The sequence below is a fragment of the Bubalus kerabau genome, chromosome 23 (assembly GCF_029407905.1).
Source record: "Bubalus kerabau isolate K-KA32 ecotype Philippines breed swamp buffalo chromosome 23, PCC_UOA_SB_1v2, whole genome shotgun sequence".
Lineage (NCBI taxonomy): Eukaryota > Metazoa > Chordata > Mammalia > Artiodactyla > Bovidae > Bubalus > Bubalus kerabau.
Window position 1 is genome coordinate 25,115,103 of NC_073646.1, and position 20,037 is coordinate 25,135,139.

A 20,037-nucleotide genomic window follows, 5' to 3' on the forward strand; every position below is an offset into this window, starting at 1 on the left:
TGCAGTGGAAACTAGCAAGTGCGCTCGTGCAGTGAAGTAAGGAGTGAAGGACAGTCATCATCATGAAGACCTACTGGCTGCCATGTTGCCACTTATTCACATGTACATGTAGCTACATGCATGCTAATATGTACATATTAACACGTGTAAAATATATCTTTTTTCAACGTTTAAACATATATTTTATTTATTTTTGGATGTGTCTAGTCTTAGCTGCGGCATGTGGGACCTTTATTGCAGCATGCAGGCTTCTCTCTAGCCGTGGTGCGTGTGTTCCACAGTGTGTAAGCTCTGTAGTTGTGGTGGACAGGCTTAGTTGCCCTGGGACATGTGGGAATATATTGAAAGGCTGATTCTTAACCACTGGACCACCAGGGAAATCCCTATCTTTTTTAAAACTGAGAGTATTCCAAGAAGGATTTAAAGTGTTATGCAAAAAAATACACATAACATGATTACTAAAACAGGAATAAAATGAGGAAATTAGTTCTGAGCATCAGAGAAGTCTATGCCAGTCCTGTGTCTATTCTCCTGGACTAGCACCTTAGTGATAGCAAGCATTGTTCAAAGGAAGCAGTAGGGAGATAATGTCAACTTAAGTATCTTACGGGGCTTCCCTAGTAGCTCAGTTGGTAAAGAATTCACCTGCAGTGTGGGAGATCCTGGTTCAATTCCTGGGTCGGGAACATCCGCTGGAGAAGGAATAGGCTACCCACTCTAGTATTGTTGGGCTTCCCTTGTGGCTCAGCTGGTAAAGAATCTGCTTGCAATGTGGGAGACCTGGGTTTGATCCCTGGGATGGGAAGATCCCCTGGAGAAGGGAAAGGCTGTGCACTCCAGTATTCTGGCCTAGACAATTCTATGGATTGTGTAGTCCATGAGATTGTAAAGAGTCGGACATGACTGAGCAACTTTCACTTTCACTTTAAGTATCTGACAAACCTGGTTCAGTTCCAAGTTCTCCAACTCATCCTTATGTAAATGACTCCATGTCTTTTAGCCTCCTTATCTTTAAACTGGGAATGCTTCTACTTACCTCATGGCTCAGACAATTAAAGGAGTTAATGTAATGGACCAAATAGACATTCAGTAGCCGTAAATTTTATTTATCTGATTTTCCTTCTATTTAAAACTTTTTTTTTTTTACTATGTTAAAGCATAATAAAACATCTATAGGTACTATGCATAGGATTCTTGACAAAGTTCCTGCTTTTAAGGAGGTTGATAGATCTCCATTAGTCTGCCGTTGTATGTCATTCGGTGTATCCTCTTGGAAGGATTAGTGGTAAATGATCACTTCCTGTGGACCAGGAACTTGGCATTTCACCATACATCCTCCCAACAGCACTGAGAGACAAACACTATAGCTATTGCACAGGAAAAAGAGAAAAGCCAGAGTCAGATTGGGAGAAAAGGCTTGCTTGGGATCCCGCAGCTGGTATGTTGTAGGAGAGGGAATTTAACTTACAGATTCTAAATCTCATGCTTCTATTTCCCCTCTGTGTCTCCTCCTTGCAAGCCTGTCTTAGCCAAATTATCTGCAAATAAGGTCTGCAGTGGTGTTTGCTAAATTTGCATTCTCTCGGTTGAGCCCAGCCTGTGGAGTGACTGAGTCCTCAGTAGCTAGTTTTGGAAGATAAAACAGCCTAACTTCTCACACCAGACTTGTCCAGGGAAAATCTATAGCTTTTTCAACAGCTGTAAATACTCACTAGGTGGTCCTTCTCCCCTGGTTCTTCTCTTTTATACCACTCAGGGAGCCTGCTCCTGCAGCATTGATGTGTATTTCATAATAGAATCCAGGTTTCCCAGAGAGATAAAGCCTCAAGGAACTATATCATAAGCCACCCCACATTTCTCCATCTCTTAGCTCAACTATAAGGCAGAATAAATCTAGTAGTTTTGTTTATTAATAGCTGTCATTCAGAGTAGCAAGATGTCTGTACTCTGAGTAGCTTCTAAGATCAGTTGAGAGCTACTGACTTGTATGTCCTATTTCATAGTCATTCTAAACACCTACTTTCACTGAGAAAAATCACAGGTGAATTCATGGCTACTCTTTACTTTTTCTCTGTGTGTTTTCCTGTCTTTGTAGGTATTTTTTTTTTCCTCTCTGTCTAAAGAGTCTCTTGATGAGAGTGAAAGAGGAGGATGAAAAAGCTGGCTTAAAACTCAACATTCAAAAAACTAAGATCATGGCATCTGGTCCCATCACTTCATGGCAAATAGATGGGGAAAAAGTGGAAACAGTGACAGATTTTATTTTCTTGGGTTCAAAAATCACTGCAGACAGTGGCTGCAGCCATGAGGTTAAAAGACACTTGCTCCTTGGAAGAAAAGCTACGACAAACCTAGACAACATATTAAAAAGCAGAGACATCACTTTGCCAACAAAGATCTGTGTGGTCAAAGCTATGGTTTTTCCAGTAGTCATGTAGGGATGTGAGACCTGGACCATAAAGAAGGTTGAGCACCAAAGAAATGAGGCTTTCAAGCTGTGGTGCTGCAGAAGACTCTTGAGAGTCCCTTGGACAGCAAGGAGATCAAACCACTCAATCCTAAAGGAAATCAACCCTGAATATTCAATGGAAGGACTGATGCTGAAGCTGAAGCTCCAATCCTTTGGCCACTTGATGTGAAGAACCGACTCACTGGAAAAGACCCTGATGCTGGGAAAGATTGAGGACAGGAGGAGAAGGGGCAACAGAGGATGAGATGGTTAGACGGCAGCACTGACTCAACTGACATGAGTCTGAGCAAGCTCCAGTAGCTAATGAAGGACGGAAGTCTAGACAGAGAAATCCATGGGGCTGCAACGTGTCGGACATGACTTAGCAACTGAACAACAATCTCTGTCTCTCCAAACTGCATAGTTGAGTTGCTTGCTATGCATTATGTGCATTTTATTTTGAGGAGAGCAGATACATGACAACATACCCTTGATTTTGAAGTTTGACTATCTCAATCCGCTTCGGGGCTTCTTTTCTTCCACTTATTCCTCTATGTATTTCTGAGTGCTTCCTGCTGGATCCTCCACTTCTCCCATGCTCAGAACTCTACCTGAGGGGACCTCTGTCATATTTCCAATCTCACCCTCTTATATTCTGATGACTCTCTGATCTGAACTTTATCCCAAGATTCTAAGCTTGGGTGAGAACCCAGATACCTTGCTGCCTCCTAAGTAAGATGTACCAAACAAAGTTTAAACCCAGAAGTTTAACCCAGCACTTGGCATCCTTTCCCCAGCCCATCACCTCAAATGAAGTCTTCCTACTTCATCCCCAGGTTCCCAGGCTGGAAAATTAGGAACTACACTGACTTCTTTCATTCTTCCTGTGCAACCTATCAAAGCTCCAAGTTCTATAAATTTTTGCCTTCTAAAAATCTCTGGTATCCATATGTTTCCATTCCTAGTTTCCCAAAATTGTGATATAACAGCTTAAGAGCTGATGTAAGAGCTATTTTTATAAGACTCAGGATTTTGGGTTCCTTGACATAAAAATCTGAGGAATGGAGAGAATGAAGATGAATGTAGGAGAAAAAAATTGTCTTGTAATTCTAGCTCTTCATGTTTGCCTCTTTGGGTCTCAAGCTTCCTCATCCACATAATAGCAATAATATTACTTAATACCTCTATAGCACTTATTGGTGCCAGATATGTTGTAAGTGATAGGTATGGATTAACTCTTTAGCCCTAACAAGTGTCTGAGATAGGTAGTATTATTATCCCCATTTTACAGATGTGTAAACTGAGGTTGCATAACTGTCCAAGTCCATTCAGCTTGTAAGCAATAGAGCTAGATTCTAGCCCTGATGCTCCAGAGTCCTTGACTTAACCACATTTTCCTCAGAGGCTGTTTGGAGGATTAAGTTCATGCGTATAAAGTGCTTAGCACAATGCCGGGTACACAGTAAGTGTCTGATAGCTAATTAACAAACACTGAAAAATAGATTTACAGTCTCACAAGGAACAGAGGGTTTGGGCAGTACATTCCATAAAGAATTTCAGAGAACAAAGTAGCTTTGCTTATTGATTTTATTCCTGCAGAACCCATGGCTGATTAATCCCACACATCTCAGACTAACCTCAGAAATTTGATTCCTGCACCTGTTTACTGGTTCTTATGATGATCAAGCCCTCTCTTTTGGGGGGTAATTAACTGTCCCATATGGATTCAGCTGTCCTGGTCTCTTTCTTCCCCACTCCCTGAGTTTAGGGAGACTCCATCAATTAAATCTCAGGTTACTTAAGGATAACTAATGGGATATGAGTATGTGAGAGTATTTTGGCAGTTCATTGCTTCATTTTTGTATCCATCTATTCATTTACATATTCATTCAACAGAGATTGATCAACTGCTAACTCCACTCTAGCTAGGACTTTCCCTTTGTCCCTCTGTCCCTCTGGTAATCCCCAACAGTCCCCTTGAACTCTGTCTTTTGTTCCCATCTCAAATGTTATTAAAACTTGGTGTCACTACTCTGACATATGGAAGACATATAGAACTCTTTTTACTCATGAAATGTATCCCAATGGCATGATACTATTTTTTTTAAGATCCTGCTGTTCCTAGTTTGAATTTATCTTTAAATTCCTAGATCCTTCTCTTCTTGTTTTTCCTTCACTCCCCCATCACAGGAAGGCAATTCCCTGGAGCCAGGGCAGCTTTTCTTCCCATCCTTCCCTCGCTCCCCCTTTTGTTATTCACAGTGGAGATCTGTGGTGCACTTTATGAAGGACACAGGATAATAACAAAATCGCTGATATTGCTAAAGATAGCTTTTAATGAATCTTGTTTCTGGGTATTATTGGAAGCATTTTCACTGGGTGAGACAGACCTTTTCAAGCTCCAAGAGTTTCACATTTGAAGACTTTACAGCGTTGGGAGAGTTGCTTAGTGTTGGCTTAAAAAAAAATATTTCCTTTGACAAGAGCTAGATCTAACTTGTTAAACTGATTACTTTTTGTTTTTCTGGTTTTATTATTTAAAGAAAAGGCTGTACACTTTCCTGGCTGCAAAAATAGCCGAGATGCATTTCATTTACTTTTCTTTTTTTCTTCCCTGGGCTGTTGACAGCCTGTGCCACTGAGTGCAGCAAAGAAGCCTGTTTTTTCATTAAAATTCAGTCTCCAAGGTAGGCACTGAAGGTTTGTTGGTGGTGCCTTGTCTCATTTATAGCGGATTCTGGTTGGAGGAGCTCTGCTTGTCCAGCCCTCTGATCTTTATGGAGATAAACTCAATGGTTACCCTTTACCCATGTTGCCTGTAGAGTGTCAGCTGCTCTGACACCATGACTCAATGGAAGGAGAGCATCAACATGCCCCTTTTTATAGATGAACACTGAGGCTTGCTCATTCTTTATTTATTCAACAAATATTTATTGAGGACCAACGATGTGCTGGGCATCATTCTAGGCTCTGGCAAAATAGCAAGTGAAGAAAACAGACAGAAATTCCTGCCCATGAGGAGTTTAAGTTTTCATGGAGTGAGGCAGAAACTAAATGATAAATATGTGCTATGTAGCACATCTGATAGTGACAAGTGCTATAAAAAATAAATCAGAACATTGCATAGGAAGACTTAGGGGTTGTAATTTTTTTGGAGAATGGTCAAGGAAAGCATCATTAAAATGATAGCTTTTTTGTTACATTTTAAAAATTAATTTTTATTGGAGTATAGTTGATTGACAATGTAGTGTTAGTTTCTGCTGTACAGCAAAGTGAATTCATTACACATAAACATATATTCACTCTTTTTTAGATTCTGTTCTCATATAGGTCATTACAGAGTATGGAGTAAAGTTCCCTATGCTGTACAGTATGTCCTTATCAGTTATCTATTTTATATATAGTAGTGAGAAGGCAATGGCACCCCACTCCAGTACTCTTGCCTGGAAAATCCCATGGATGGAGGAGCCTGGTAGGCTGCAGTCCATGGGGTCGCTAAGAGTTGGGCACAACTGAGCGACTTCACTTTCACTTTTTCACTTTCCTGCATTGGAGAAGGAAATGGCAACCCACTCCAGTGTTCTTGCCTGGAGAATCCCAGGGACGGCGGAGCCTGGTGGGCTGCCGTCTATGGGGTCGCACAGAGCTGGACACGACTGAAGCGACTTAGTAGTAGAAGCAGTAGCAGTAGTGTGTATGTGCCAGTCTCAAGCTCCCAGTTTATCCCTCCCTGCCTTTCCTCCTTGGTAATCATAAGTTACCATCCATGACTCTATTTCTGTTTTGTAAATAGGCTCATTTGCACCATTTTTTCAGATTCCGCATATAAGTGATATCATACGATACTTGTCTTTCTCTGTCTGACTTCACTCAGCATAACATTTCTCTGTCTGACTTCCTTCAGTATAACCTCACTCAGTATAACAATTCCATCCAAATGGGATATTACTCAGCCATAAACAAGGTACAAAATAATGCCACTTGCAGCCAAATGACAGCACTTGAGTAAAGACTTGCTGGAAAGTGAGAGAGCTGGTGCTATCTGGGCGGCGGGGAAGAGGTTTTAGCAGAGGAAGCAATCATCACAAAGGTCCCGGGACCAGCATATGTGGCTTGGTGTGTGGAATTTCAGCAAAGAGACCAGAGTGGCTGCAGACAGCTGAGCATGGTGGAAGGAGCTAGGTGATGAGGTCGGGGAGCTGACCCAGGTCATGAGGGATTTGGGGGACCATTGTAAGTAGTTTGGCTTTTTTTGCTGGGAGAGTCAAGGAGGCATCAGGGGATTTTAATAGGAGTGGTAAGAACTGACTCATATAGATTGCAACCAGGACACAGGTCTTTCCATTCTAAACCCTTTGCTGTTTTCCTTATTCTGATACTGCTTCCTCCTTCTCATATTTCAGTATCATTTTCTATTTCTCTTCCTGTCTGATCCATGAGACCATAGCTCCTCAAAGAAGAAGGCTGAAGCTTGATCTTCTGAGTATATTTCCTAGTTCTCATCTGATACAAGCACTCCACAAAGACTTATAAAATAGACCAATTTCTGTACCTGAGAAAAAAGAAGGACTAGCTTTATCAAAAAGAGACATTAAGATAAATTCTTTTCTATACCAAGGAAGAAAAAACAAGACATATACAACCATAAAGCAGAAGCATGACATTTCCTTTCAACACATTTGAGTATTTTTCACCTGCAGATGAAATTTAGATAAATAATAATCCCAGCATAATCATTTTATATTTGTCTTTAAACATTTAATATTGGAACATAGCACATTCCCTGAATTTCTATAGATCATTGGTTGCTGCTGTTGTTCAGTTACTTGGTCATCTCTGACTCTGCGACCCCATGGACTGCAGCATGCCAGGCCTCCCTGTCCATCACCAACTCTCAGAGTCCACCCAAACCCATGTCCATTGAGTCGGTGATACCATCCAACCATCTCATCCTCTGTTGTCCCCTTCTCCTCCCGCCTTCAATCTTTCCCAGCATCAGGGTCTTTTCCAGTGAGTCAGCTTTTCACATCAGGTGGCCAAAGGATTGGAGTTTCAGCTTCAGCATCAGTCCTTCCAATGAATATTCAGGACTGATTTCCTTTAGGATGGACTGGTTGGATCTCCTGGAAGTCCAAGGGGCTCTCAAGAATCCTCTCCAACACCACAGCTCAAAAGCATCAATTCTTGGGCACTCAGCTTTCTTTATAGTCCAACTCTCACATCCATACATGACTACTAGAAAAACCATAGCCTTGATTAGATGGACCTTTGTTGGCAAAGTAACATCTCTGCTTTTTAATAAGCTACACAGAGGTCAATAATTTGTCCACAGTTTCAGTTAAGTAGGAGAAGAAGAGAGATCCTTGCCCACTTCTGCCAGACTCTTTCTCCCACACCACCTGGCAGGTCAGGTTCCTCACTGAGCTCCTGATTTAATGTGGGATGAGATGTATATAAGTATGTATATAGATGTATATAAGTATAATGTATATAAGTATAAGATGAGATGTATATAAGATGTGATGTATATAAGTATAATGTACTTACAATGGGTTATCATAGATATATGCTAATGAACCAGAGGTAGCCTCCAAGAAAGAATAATTAAATCTATCATTGTTGATCAGAAAGAATTTCACTGAAGAGTTAACCCTGGAAAGAGGAATTTTCCATATACAGAAAGTATGAAAGGGCATTTCAGAAAAACAGAATATAATGTGCAAAATCCCAGAAGTAAGAAACAGTAGAACATACACAGAAATGCCCATAAATGTGGTGAGGAGGGCACGCAAGAGGCAGGGGATTAGGCTGGGGCGCAGGAGACGGACAAACAAAACAGACCTTCGCCATCAAGAGTGGTCTGGGCTCAGTATTATAAGTCAGTTGACCTCAATCCTGGCTGCACATAAGGACTGCCTGGGCTTTAGTTTTATGTTGTATGGTTTGTCTTGTTAAATATGAACCACAATTCAATTGGATTAGAATCTCTGCAGGTGGGGCTTGGGTAATTCTAAGGTGCTGCCAAGTTTGAAAACTACTATTATAAGAGAAATTAACATATTGTCAAATGTAGAATAAAATTCACACCCTTTATAAGAAGCAGAAGGGGAGCTTCAGCATGGGATCAGTGATATGATCCCTCTTGGGGCTATGTGAAAGTGTATTGTGGGGGAGGCGTATAACCAGGAGTCAGAGGATCAGAGCAGATGAATTTGTGCTGGTTGCGATATCATAGGGGGAGGAGTGGTTGCCTGGAACTGTGGTCCCCAAACTTTGCTGTATGTTAGAATAATCAGGGAGCCTTGGGAATGCCTATGACTGGGTATCACCCTCAGGCAATTAAATCAAATTCTCTGATGGAACCCAGACATCCCCCACTCTGGGTGAGCTGACTGTGTAGCCAAGTTTGAGATCCGGTGCTTTAGAACCTTGTAGACCAGCAGCATCAGTACAGCCTGAGTGCTTGTTGGAAATGCTGAGTCTCAGGCCCCACCCAGAGCTACTGAATCAGAATCTGTACTGTGACAAGATTCCACAGTGACTCGTATGCACATTACAAGTCAAGACATGCTATTCTAGAGACATTTTAAAATATTAACAAGATTAGGTAGCTAAGCTTCAAAAAATGATTGTGTGGCTTCTCAGGTGGCTCAGTAGTAAAGAATCTGCCTGCCAATATAGGAAATGCAGGAGACTCAGATTCGATACCTGGGTAGGGAAGATCTTGCAGAGGAGGAAATGGCAACTCACTCCAGTATTCTTTCCTGGAGAATCCCATGGACAGAGAAGCCTGGAGGGATACAGTCCATGGGGTTGCAAAGAGTCAGACACCACTGAGCACTCACAAATGATTCTATATTTTAGGTATAGAATAGTATGTTAAATTCTCTTTAATCTGCAACTGTATGTTGGAATTGGTCACTTGCAGTCTGTGTTGCTTGATTGTTTACCTGCATGTCTTGACTTGTAATGTGCATATGAATCACTGTGGAATGCTGTATGACTGGTTATATATATATATATTTTTTGTATTGTCTGTGTTTGTCTGATGCTGTGTGGGTCATGCTTGTCTATGTTTAGGAGCATGTATGAGGTAGGCTGTTCTGTGTGTGCATGTGTTCAAGGGATTCTAACTCTGTGTGTGTGTTCAAGGGATTCTAACTCTGTGTGTGTGTGTGCTGTGTGTGGGGGTGGGTGTGTTCATGTTTGCCTTCAGAGTTTCTCTAGGTGGTGCCGCTATAGGCCAGCAATCCCCAACCTTTTTGGCAGCAGGGCCCAGTTTTGTGGAAGACAAATTTTCCATAGACATGGTGGGGGGGATGATTTCAGGATGATTCAAGTGCATTATGTTTATTGTGCACTTTATTTCTATTGTTATTACATCAGTTCCACCTCAGAGAATCAGGCATTAGATCCCGAAGACTGGGGACTCCAGCTATAGGCATTGTGGATGCGCTGATTCTGGATGGGGCTGTAAAATAAGTTGAACAGGCACACAGAGTATTGTAGCACCCACGGGTCATAGGATAATCAAAACTGTCCCCCTACACCCATTTCCAGATGCTTCCTGGAGGGTTGAGGATCACTGCATATGATAGAGTAGACTGGATACTTGTATGCAAATTCTAAGTGACTCTGTAGCAGAGTAAATCTTTGTGTGGAGCATGTGTTGGGGTGGGAGATAGCAATGACTTGTGTCTATGGAAAGAGCTCTTTGTGCCTCTGTGTGTGTGCATGCATGCGCATATCCATCACTATATGTGCCTGTTCCTTTGTAGTCCTGAGCTTGGCCCAGATTATGGATAACAGACACACTGTGGGGTCATTTGGGCTCACACACATGCTCTCACCCTAGAGACCAGTGGCCACATGAAGCCAACCTCACAGGACCAATCACACATCTGACAAATTTCACACAAAGTCACACAAATACACACACCACAGGTATCCTCCCCGTCCTTTTCCATGCGCATCATCTCAGACACAGCCGGGTACCAGCACACAGAGCTCTGCGTGCATTCACACCTGGATACTCACAGACCCAGCCAGGCGAGCGTTTTGGAAGAGACCCCCAGAGGAACATGAACTTCAAGCAGATTCTACATAACAAGCCTCAAAGGGAAGCGTGGGTCTTGTTGTGCTGTGAGTGACCTTGAAAACATTGCTTCTAATCCTCTGTTTGGAAAACAGAAAGGGCTTTCGCTGAAGGATAGGACAAAGGGAGGCATCAAGTAGCAGAGACTGGTGAGTGTCTACCCGAGAGAGGGAACCCCTGGATACAGACATGAAACCCACCTTCCTTTCTCTCCCTGTGCCCAGCCTGCTCCCTTGACACACTCCAATTAATTCAGTCTCACTTTGTGTCACTTCTCATGTCTAAAAGTGTATCTCGGGAAGCCCAGATGAATCTTGCCCGCTGCTTATGGCTCTCTCCTGCACTAACAGCTCTGTTCTCTGAAGATGAGGATGCTATGAGCGCATTTCTTGATTTTTCTTTCACAAGAGGCTAAAATACCCAATTATCGTTACATTGACTATACACCACTGGAAGAACAGATGCTCCAAAACAAGAAACAATCTCCCTATTTTTTATATTGAGTTTCAAAATAGCATGTCCCCAGTTGGTTTGAAAGTTAAATAGATGCTGTTCACACACAAATATTCAGATTCATTCAAAAACCCAGACAAAGAAGCACACACAGACACTCTCAGAAACACTGCCTCTCAGTCCCTCCAACATGGGGTACAGCCGTAGACCCCAGTGTATATACATAGGTAGGGCTCAGAGGCTTGTATTAATACATTGTAACAATGGCGTATAGAAACATACATCATCAGACGAAGGCACACATCCGGCTGTGAACAGGTCCATTTCCTGGGCCACTGAGGCTTTCGCTTGAAGAATGGGAGGTCATAGAAAACCTACAGAATGGCCAGTCCACCAGTGAGAGTGGACGAGCATCATCTCCATGGTGACAGGTAATTTGGGTGTTTAAGAAAGTCAAACTTGAGTCCCAGTGGCAAAGAAGTGGAGCCTATCAGAAGAGGGGGTTGCAACAAAGAGAGTAAGTTTTAAAACTTTTTTGTCCCTCTACCCTTTAAACAATTGTTTGTGAGCCTATCTGACTGAGGGGGTATGTTTTTTTCTTCCACAGTCTTTGTCTTAGCAATTGCTGATATTAATTTGTGGATACAATGAGAGCAAAGAGATACTCGGCCATGGCAGTAAGTGCCTAGCTCTTGCTGGAAAAGCCTATCAGAGTCATTTTTTCCTGCTGAAAGCTGAGGGGCTGTGGTCAGTGCTGACTTCATTATACTTTCTCTTGGTTGGTTATTTATCAGAGAAAGGTCTGGCAGGACTGAACTGGGTAAATGCAGGAGAGAGGAGAGAGATGTATCTCGGTAGAGAGACAGAGAAAAGGAGAGAGAAACACAAAATTATCATCTCTTCCCCTTTCCAAATGCCCCATAGAGTCGAGAACTAGGGAAGAGACAGAGCTTTGGAAGGAAAAAAAAAAACAGAGGAAAAGAGAGTGGGGAAGAGACAATATGAGAGATGGAAAGAGAGTCAGAGGGACAGAGAAAGTGAGAGAAAAGTCTCTGTGTATGAGAATTGCTTATGAGACAAACATAAGATGTTTGTGAAAAAGATCACAATATGAGACAGAGTGGAGATGGAGTTGGGTGTGTGTGTTGGGGGGAATGTTTGTGTGTGTGTGTGTGTGTGTGTGTGTTTATAGGCACACGTGCCCTTGCACAGGCAAATCAGCCTTAGACTAGAAGAGACAGTAGGGAAAGAAGGGCAGGGGAAAATGCAAAAAAGAGCATGTACAAGTGAAGAGCAAAGACTAGAAATTCTGTGTGTTGGTATGAATGTGTCCATGAACATGAGACAGAGGGAGAGAGGCAGAGGTTTTCGATGATATTGTTTGAGCACTTGTATTCAGTCCTTCCTGAACCTAATATATTCTTGAATATGTCAATTATATGAATCAGTTGAATCCCTTTTTATTTGGGTTGGGTCCTGTTGTTGTTGAAGCTAGTTTGAACTGGCTTTTCTATCACTTCCAGATAAAATGGTCCTGCTTAACATATGCCATGTTCTATTACAGAGCCACGCTTCTGGGTAAGTTGTCATTGTTGTTTTTAACCTAGAATGTCTTTCCTGCCTTCTCTAATGGATGCATCATTTTTTCATCTTTTAAGTGACAGTTCAAATGTCACCTCTTCAGTCAACCTTTCTTAGACTCTCCCAGAAAGTTACTTCCTCCTCCCTGTCCACCAGCCTCTTCAGCAAACCACTGATCCCAACTGGTACTAAATCTCCCACGCTGGATTGAGGCCAGAGTTATTCTCGTTTGCTTCTCTCCCTCCATGAAACTAGTGCAATGTTTGCAGCAACGTGAATCCAAATGCTTTCTTCTCCACTTCCTACTCCTCTTCCTGCTCCTCTCCTTCCTCCTCCTCCTCCTTCTTCTGAATGATTTTTACCTGAAGCACAGTGTCTAGCTAAGAGTTACTGGAAAAAGAAGTGGCTTAAGAACATATTCACAACATCTGGCCATCACAGAGGATAGCCTAGCAGGCTGATGGGGAGCCTAGCTCACCTAAGTAAACACACTAATTATGAGACAGGCTGGGGCTGGGACCCCTTGCTGAAAATGCTGCAACGGTTGCAACTGGACAAATGTCTCCTTTGGTAACACAATACGAAGAAATTGTAAGGGACTAAAGATAATTGCATGCATGAGCAGTTGGGGTAAATTATGGGCAAAAAGATACAAAAAGGCTAAGAAAAACCCAACTGCCACATCTGAAAAGACAGGAGAAAAAAACTGGGTATTGGGAGCAAAAGCAGGGTACTCTGCATGCCCTCTGCAGTCAACACCACAAAGCCACCTGTGCCTAAACCAGCCTGGCCCCCGGACTCACCCTTACCCTCATCCCATATAGGGAACCAGCTCTCCCCACCTTGGGGAGTGAGCTAGGGAGACTGTTATTTGCTTTTGCTCCCTCCTGCAAGTATAGGAGCCCCAGTAAAGCCTTGCCTGAATTTCTTGTCTGGCCTCTTGTCAATTTCTATTGATTGAGGAAGGCCAAGAACCTCGGTTAGGATCAATTAGAAGCTATATGACTCAGAAGTCAGGGTCTCTGAGAACTTATGAGAAACAAAGAGAGTCTACAGGAAATTGTAACTTAAAATTTTCTGAAGCCCAATCAGCACACTTTAATCCCAGTGCTGGTCTCGTGAGGAGCTGAGCCTTCAAAGCTGAGTCCTCCAGTTCCTGTGTCATTTTCTAGGACAGCAGTAATCAGACAGACCCTATCAGGGTCATTCTCGCATAACTTCTTGCTCTAATAATAGTTCCTATTACTTGATTTTGGATTCAGATTTTGTCCTTCAGCCCCTGTGGTTTTTAGGATGTGTAATCCATCAAGATCTTAGACTTGATCTTTCCTCCTCTTCTCTTGGTCTGTGTCCAACTTGACCTACATCCCTGCAGGCTTAAAATGGGAAGTAAAACAAGAAAGTTACTGTCCTCAGTAGCCATTGTCTACTTTGTCCATACCTTCTAGGGTAGATTTCAGAATTGAGTTAAAAAGTGTTTACGGATTCCTCTGTTAATGGACGTCGTTGCTTCCATCTTTGCATGTGAAAGTCTCTCAGTCGTGCCCGACTCTGCAACCCCATGGGCTGTAGCCTGCCAGGCTCCTCTGTCCATGGTATCTCCAGGCCAGAATTACTAGAGTGGGTAGCCGTTCCCTTCTCCAGGGGATCTTCCCAACCCAGGGATCGAACCCAGGTCTGACACACTGCAGGCAGAGTCTTTACCATCTGAGCCACAAGGGAAGCCCTAGTGCTGCAATGAACACTGAGGTGCATGTATCTGTTCAAATCTTGTTTTCTCTAGGTATATGCCCAGGAATGGAATTTTGGGATCATATGGTAGCTCTCTTTTTAGTTTTTTTTTTTTGTAATTTATTTTTTTAATTGGAAGAAAATAACTTTAAGATGTTGTGTTGGTTTCTGCCATACAACAATGCAGTTCAGCCATAATTATACATATATGTCGCATCCCTCCCTCGCCTCCCCATACCCCATCCCTCTAGGTCATCGCAGAGCAGGACATTGAGCTCCCTGTGTTATATAGCACCTTCTCACCAACTATCTGTTTTACCACATGGTAGTGTGTATATTTGATGATACTCTCTCCATCCATCCCACTCTCTCTTTCCCTTACTGTGTCCACAAGTTCATTCTCTACATCTGTGTCTCCATTCCTTCCCCGTGAATATCATTTTTCTAGATGCCATATATATGTGTTAATATATGATATTTGTTTTTCTGTTTCTGACTTACTTCATTCTATATAACAAACTCAATATTCAACCACCTCATTAGAACTGACTCAAATTCATTCTTTTTCTTGGCTGAGTAATATTCCATTGTATATATGTACCACATCTTCTTTATCCAGTTATCAGTTGATGTACATCTAGGTTGCTTCCATGTCCTAGCTATTGCAAATAGTGCTGTATTTTTAGTTTTTTAAGGAACCTCCATACTGTTCTCCATAGTGGCTGCACCAGTTTCATTTCCACCAATAGTGTAGGACCTAAAGATGTTCTACTAAGTGAAGTAAGTCAGACAGTGAAAGACGAATATCATGTGATATCTCTTATAGGTGGAATCTACAAAAAAAGAGGTACAAATGAACTTATCTATAAAACTGAAACATTTTTATATGTAGAAAACAACCTTATGGGTATCAAGGGGTTAGGTGAAGGAAGGATAGATTGTGAGACTGGAATTGAAATATATACATCCACCAGGCTCCTCTGTCCATGGAATTCTCCAGGCAAGAATACTGGAATGGGTCGCCATTACCTTCTTCAGGGAAGCTTCCTGACCCAGGGATCAAACCTGGGTCTCCTACATTGCGGGCAGATTCTTTACTGTCTGAGCCATCAGAGAAACCCTGAAATATATACACTGCTGCTGCTGCTTCTAAGTCACTTCAGTTGTGTCCAACTCTGTGCGACCCCAGAGATGGCAGCCCACCAGGCTCCCCCGTCCCTGGGATTCTCCAGGCAAGAATACTGGAGTGGGTTGCCGTTTCCTTCTCCAATGCATGAAAGTGAAAAGTGAAAGTGAATCACTCAGTCGTGTCCGACTCTTAGCGACCCCATGGACTGCAGCCTACCAGGCTCCTCCATCCATGGGGTTTTCCAGGCAAGAGTACAGGAGTGGGTTGCCATTGCCTTCTCCAAATATATACTCTACTATATATAAAATAGATAGCTAATAAGGACCTACTGTATAACACAGGGAATTCTACTCAATACTCTGTAATGACCTGTACAGGGAGAGAAGCTTAAAAAAGAGAGGATGTTATGGACTCTGTGAGAGAGGGAGAGGGTGGGAAGATTTGGGAGAATGGCATTGAAACATGTAAAATATCATGTATGAAACGAGTTGCCAGTCCAGGTTCGAAGCACGATACTGGATGCTTGGGGCTGGTGCGCTGGGACGACCCAGAGGGATGGAATGGGGAGGGAGGAGGGAGGAGGGTTCAGGATGGGGAACACATGTATACCTGTGGCGGATTCATTTTTATATTTGGCAAAACTAATACAGTTATGTAATGTTTAAAAATAAAATAAAATAAAATTAGCCTTGAGGATAAGAAAATAAAAAAAAAAAAAAGAGAGGATGTGTATAACTGATTCACTTTGCTGTACAGAAGAAGCTAACACAATATTGTAAATCAACTTTACTATAATCAAAAATGTTTTAAAGTTGTTACAGAGTCAACATAAGGAAAAGTGCCCATCTGCCTTGGTGGCCACTTAAGGACCACATATGAGTCAAAGTTGAAAGGGAGACTCACTACATGAGTGATTAAAGAGAAAACCAATAAGTGTAGAGAAATTGTCAGCATGGGAGGCTGAGATGCTTCAGTCTCAGCAGCTCCTTTTTCTGCAAATCTTGATCTGTTTTGGTTTCTATCATGATTCCATAAGCCCCACCCTCCCCTGAGCAATCTTGCCATTAAACGCAACACTTTTATTAGCAGGATTGAAGTGGCTCTGCTCTTTTAAACCAAGAGAACAGGACTGAAACTGCCAACAAGGGGAGTTTTGTTTAGATATTACTCTTCTTTTGGGAAGATAATGGTAGTTACAGCAATGGGACAGGTGGGAAGAGGCTAAACCCAGAGCCTGGTAAAGACCTACATAATTTTGCAGAATAAGATCTGGAGGAGACGGTTCATTTGCAAAGTCCAGCTCTGGATTTTCTTCCAGATTTGTGACACGTTGTGTTCCAAGAGTCCAAGAATCTCCATCACCCCCTGAAACAGTGACAAGGCCCAGTAGTGACAGAGCTGAGAGGAGGCAGACAGCCAAGAAACAGCTGAGTGTGCTAGGTGTGCTCAGGCGCTTAGTCCTGGCCGACGCTCTGCGACCCCATGGGCTGCAGCCCGCCAGAATCCTTTGCCCATGGGAGTCTCCAGCCAAGGATACTGGAGTGGATTGCCATTTCCTTCTCCAGGGGATCTTCCCAAACAAGGGATCAAACTCACGTCTCCTGCGTCTCTTGCATCAGCAGGTGGATTGTTTACCACTACACCACATGGGAAGCCCCAAGTAGCTAGTTAAAAGCCTATTAAAATCTTCTCATTGCATTTTTCTAATCCTGAAGTGGGTATAGTGAGTAGGAGATAGTTTAAGGCAAGAGATATTTAATTATCTTGATGGTGAAATTCACTGTTGAAGGGAGAACTGGACAGTGAGGCAGAGACCAAGGCAGAAAAAAATGAATCCTATAATCTGAACTAAAATGGATGAGGTTAGGGGGACAATGTAGGACTAACATGACGGATCTGTTATTAGCAGGCAGCTGGGTTGCCTGGGGCCAAAGTTGTTCATAAAGGATATTATGGAAGCAGCACAAAAGGTACCCTGAGTCACCCAATTCTAGAGTCCAGTTGGGTAAACTTAATGTTGAGACTCATCCATTCATAGGTCTCTGGCTCTTGTTTCAAAGACTAGGACAAGAATGAGCTTAGAGTGAAGAAAAGGGGAGTTGAGACATATTCTGGCTGACCAAGAAGGTTTTGAAAATCTATTAATATAAGCAGAAGAAAGAGAGCTCTATGTGTCTCAGCAAGCCTTGCCCTTTCTGGAAGATTCTAACAATTCTATAAGAGCTTCAGCTTTTTGTAATTAAAGCACCAACTATCAGAGCAAGAGTGCAGTCAGACACGCCCATCTGTGGCCAGGACCTGCCCTTTCCCATCTGGAAAACAGCGTTTCTGAGCCCAGAATGCATTTGGATGGATTAGTTTAACTTGCTAAACCTTGGTTCATGAGATTGTGCATTTGAATTTTATAATATGGAAAATTAATTTCTTAAGTTATTAGGAGAGGGAAATTCAATAGGATTAATTCTCCTGGTTCAAAAATAATCAGAGGTCACCATGGCAACGCACATCAATGGAGCAATACAAATACACAATGAATGAAACATTTTCCTATGTTTGGCTGTTTATGCAAGGCCTCTCTCCTCTCTGCCCTGACGGCATTTGCATGGGTGCCTGAATCCCCCATGGTCTCTATAACTAATGAGTATGGGTGGGGTGGTCATATCCAAGAGCCACAGAGATAGAAGTTGAAAGTCTCGCTTGGAAACAGAGCTTCATCTGGCTTACGTCCTCATCTCCAGGGGATTAGAGGGTAAGGCTTGGAGAAAATACCAGCTATTTCTCAAAATTCACGAGAAGGCTATGGAAATGAAACCAGCAATGGCACAGCTTCAGATCATTTCCTGGATGCCAAATGCAACTCTTTGCAAATTGGAGAAACACAGGCTCAGAACTTGTGTAGAAGGATTTCAAGGTTGAGGGCTCCTGGCTGGCTGATATGAGAAGACCAAGGGACACTGATCCCCTTTCTGGCCTGGACTGAGCTGGCACAGGAGAGGGTTTCTCTGGATCCCAAATTCTATTTTCATGAAAGGCAGTATGGCTGAGTGATTGAAAGCTTCTCCTCAAGAGTTAGCCAGTCTGGGTCCAGATGGTAGCTCCACCACTTCTAACCTTGGATAATTTGTGTCTCTGATGCTTGTTCTAATCATCTGTAATATTGGGGGGGGTGTGTTATCTGTGTAAAGTAGGGTAATATGTGTTCAGCTGATAAGGTTGTTGTGCATATTCTATTAAATAATAAATGCAAAACACTTAGCATGGTGTCAGACACATGGTAAGCAGTTTTTCTCCTTCAAACAGGAGTGTAAACTAAAGGGATTTCTCCCACTCTGGATCCAAACAAGAAGTATGATTGAGAAGAAGCAGCTGGCCAATGCAAATATAGCTCATGCCTTCTACTCCATATATAATTTACATATGGACTTCCCTGGTGGCTCAGTGGTAATGAATCCACTTGCAATGCAGGAGACTTGCAGGAGATGCAGGTTGGATCCCTGAGTTGGGAAGATCCTCTGGAGAAGGAAATGGCAACCTACTCCAGTATTCTTGCCTGGAAAATCCAATGGCCAGAGGAGCCGGTGGGCTACAGTTTGTGGGGTTGCAAAAGAGTCGGACATTAATGAGCAACTAAACAACAAAAGAATTGTAGTACTATTAGGAGACATGGTTTAGGTGTTATTCACACCTCAGAAACCTGGATTCCATATTTATGCATTAATATACATTATTTGTTTTTCTCTTTCTGACTTACTTCACTCTTTATAATAGACTCTATGTTCAGCCACCTCACTACAGTGGACTTGAATTAATTCCTTTTTATGGCTGAGTAATATTCCATTGCATATATATACCACAACTTCTTTATCCATTCTTCTATTGATACACATCTAGGTCGATTCAATGTCCTGGCTATTGTAAATAATGCTGCTATGAACATTGTTGTACAGTGGAAACCAGCACAACATTGTAAAGCAATTATTCTCCAATTAAAAAAAAGAACCTGAAGAGTCTTTGCACCCCCGAACACACTCTGAATCATTAGAGTGATGCTTTGACAAGGCAAACTGCTACAGACACAGACAGACTGAGCTCAGAATGAGAAAGAAGGTCTTCCCCTGCCCTTGTCCCTTGCCCCATCTGAGCTGGCATCTTATTCTCATTCTGTGACTAGTCCTCCATAAAGATTTGGAGGATGTGAACAAAAAGTGGTGAGGCAACTAGAATCAATATGAAGAGCAATAGAAGGTACTGAATTATATCTATCAATCAAGCAGTCATTCAATCAACAATCAACCAATGAGTTTGACTTGGCATATATATTATGGCTTAAAGAATTGTCATGGAGAAAATGTAACATATAAGGGGAGGGGGACTTTAGAATTTCCCCCTTGACTTGCTTGCCTCTACACAGCTTCTTGCTCCATACCCCTGCTCAAATCAGTAGAAGCTGGTATTCTGATCTATCTGTGGTTGCTAGTAAGTGGACTCATTGAGTCATAATAGGTACTGCCTGTACATGATGCTCTTTCTTCTTTTTCCCATTCCTTAGGTATACATAAATTAAGATCAACAGCCCCATTGACACCCTGTAATTCTCTT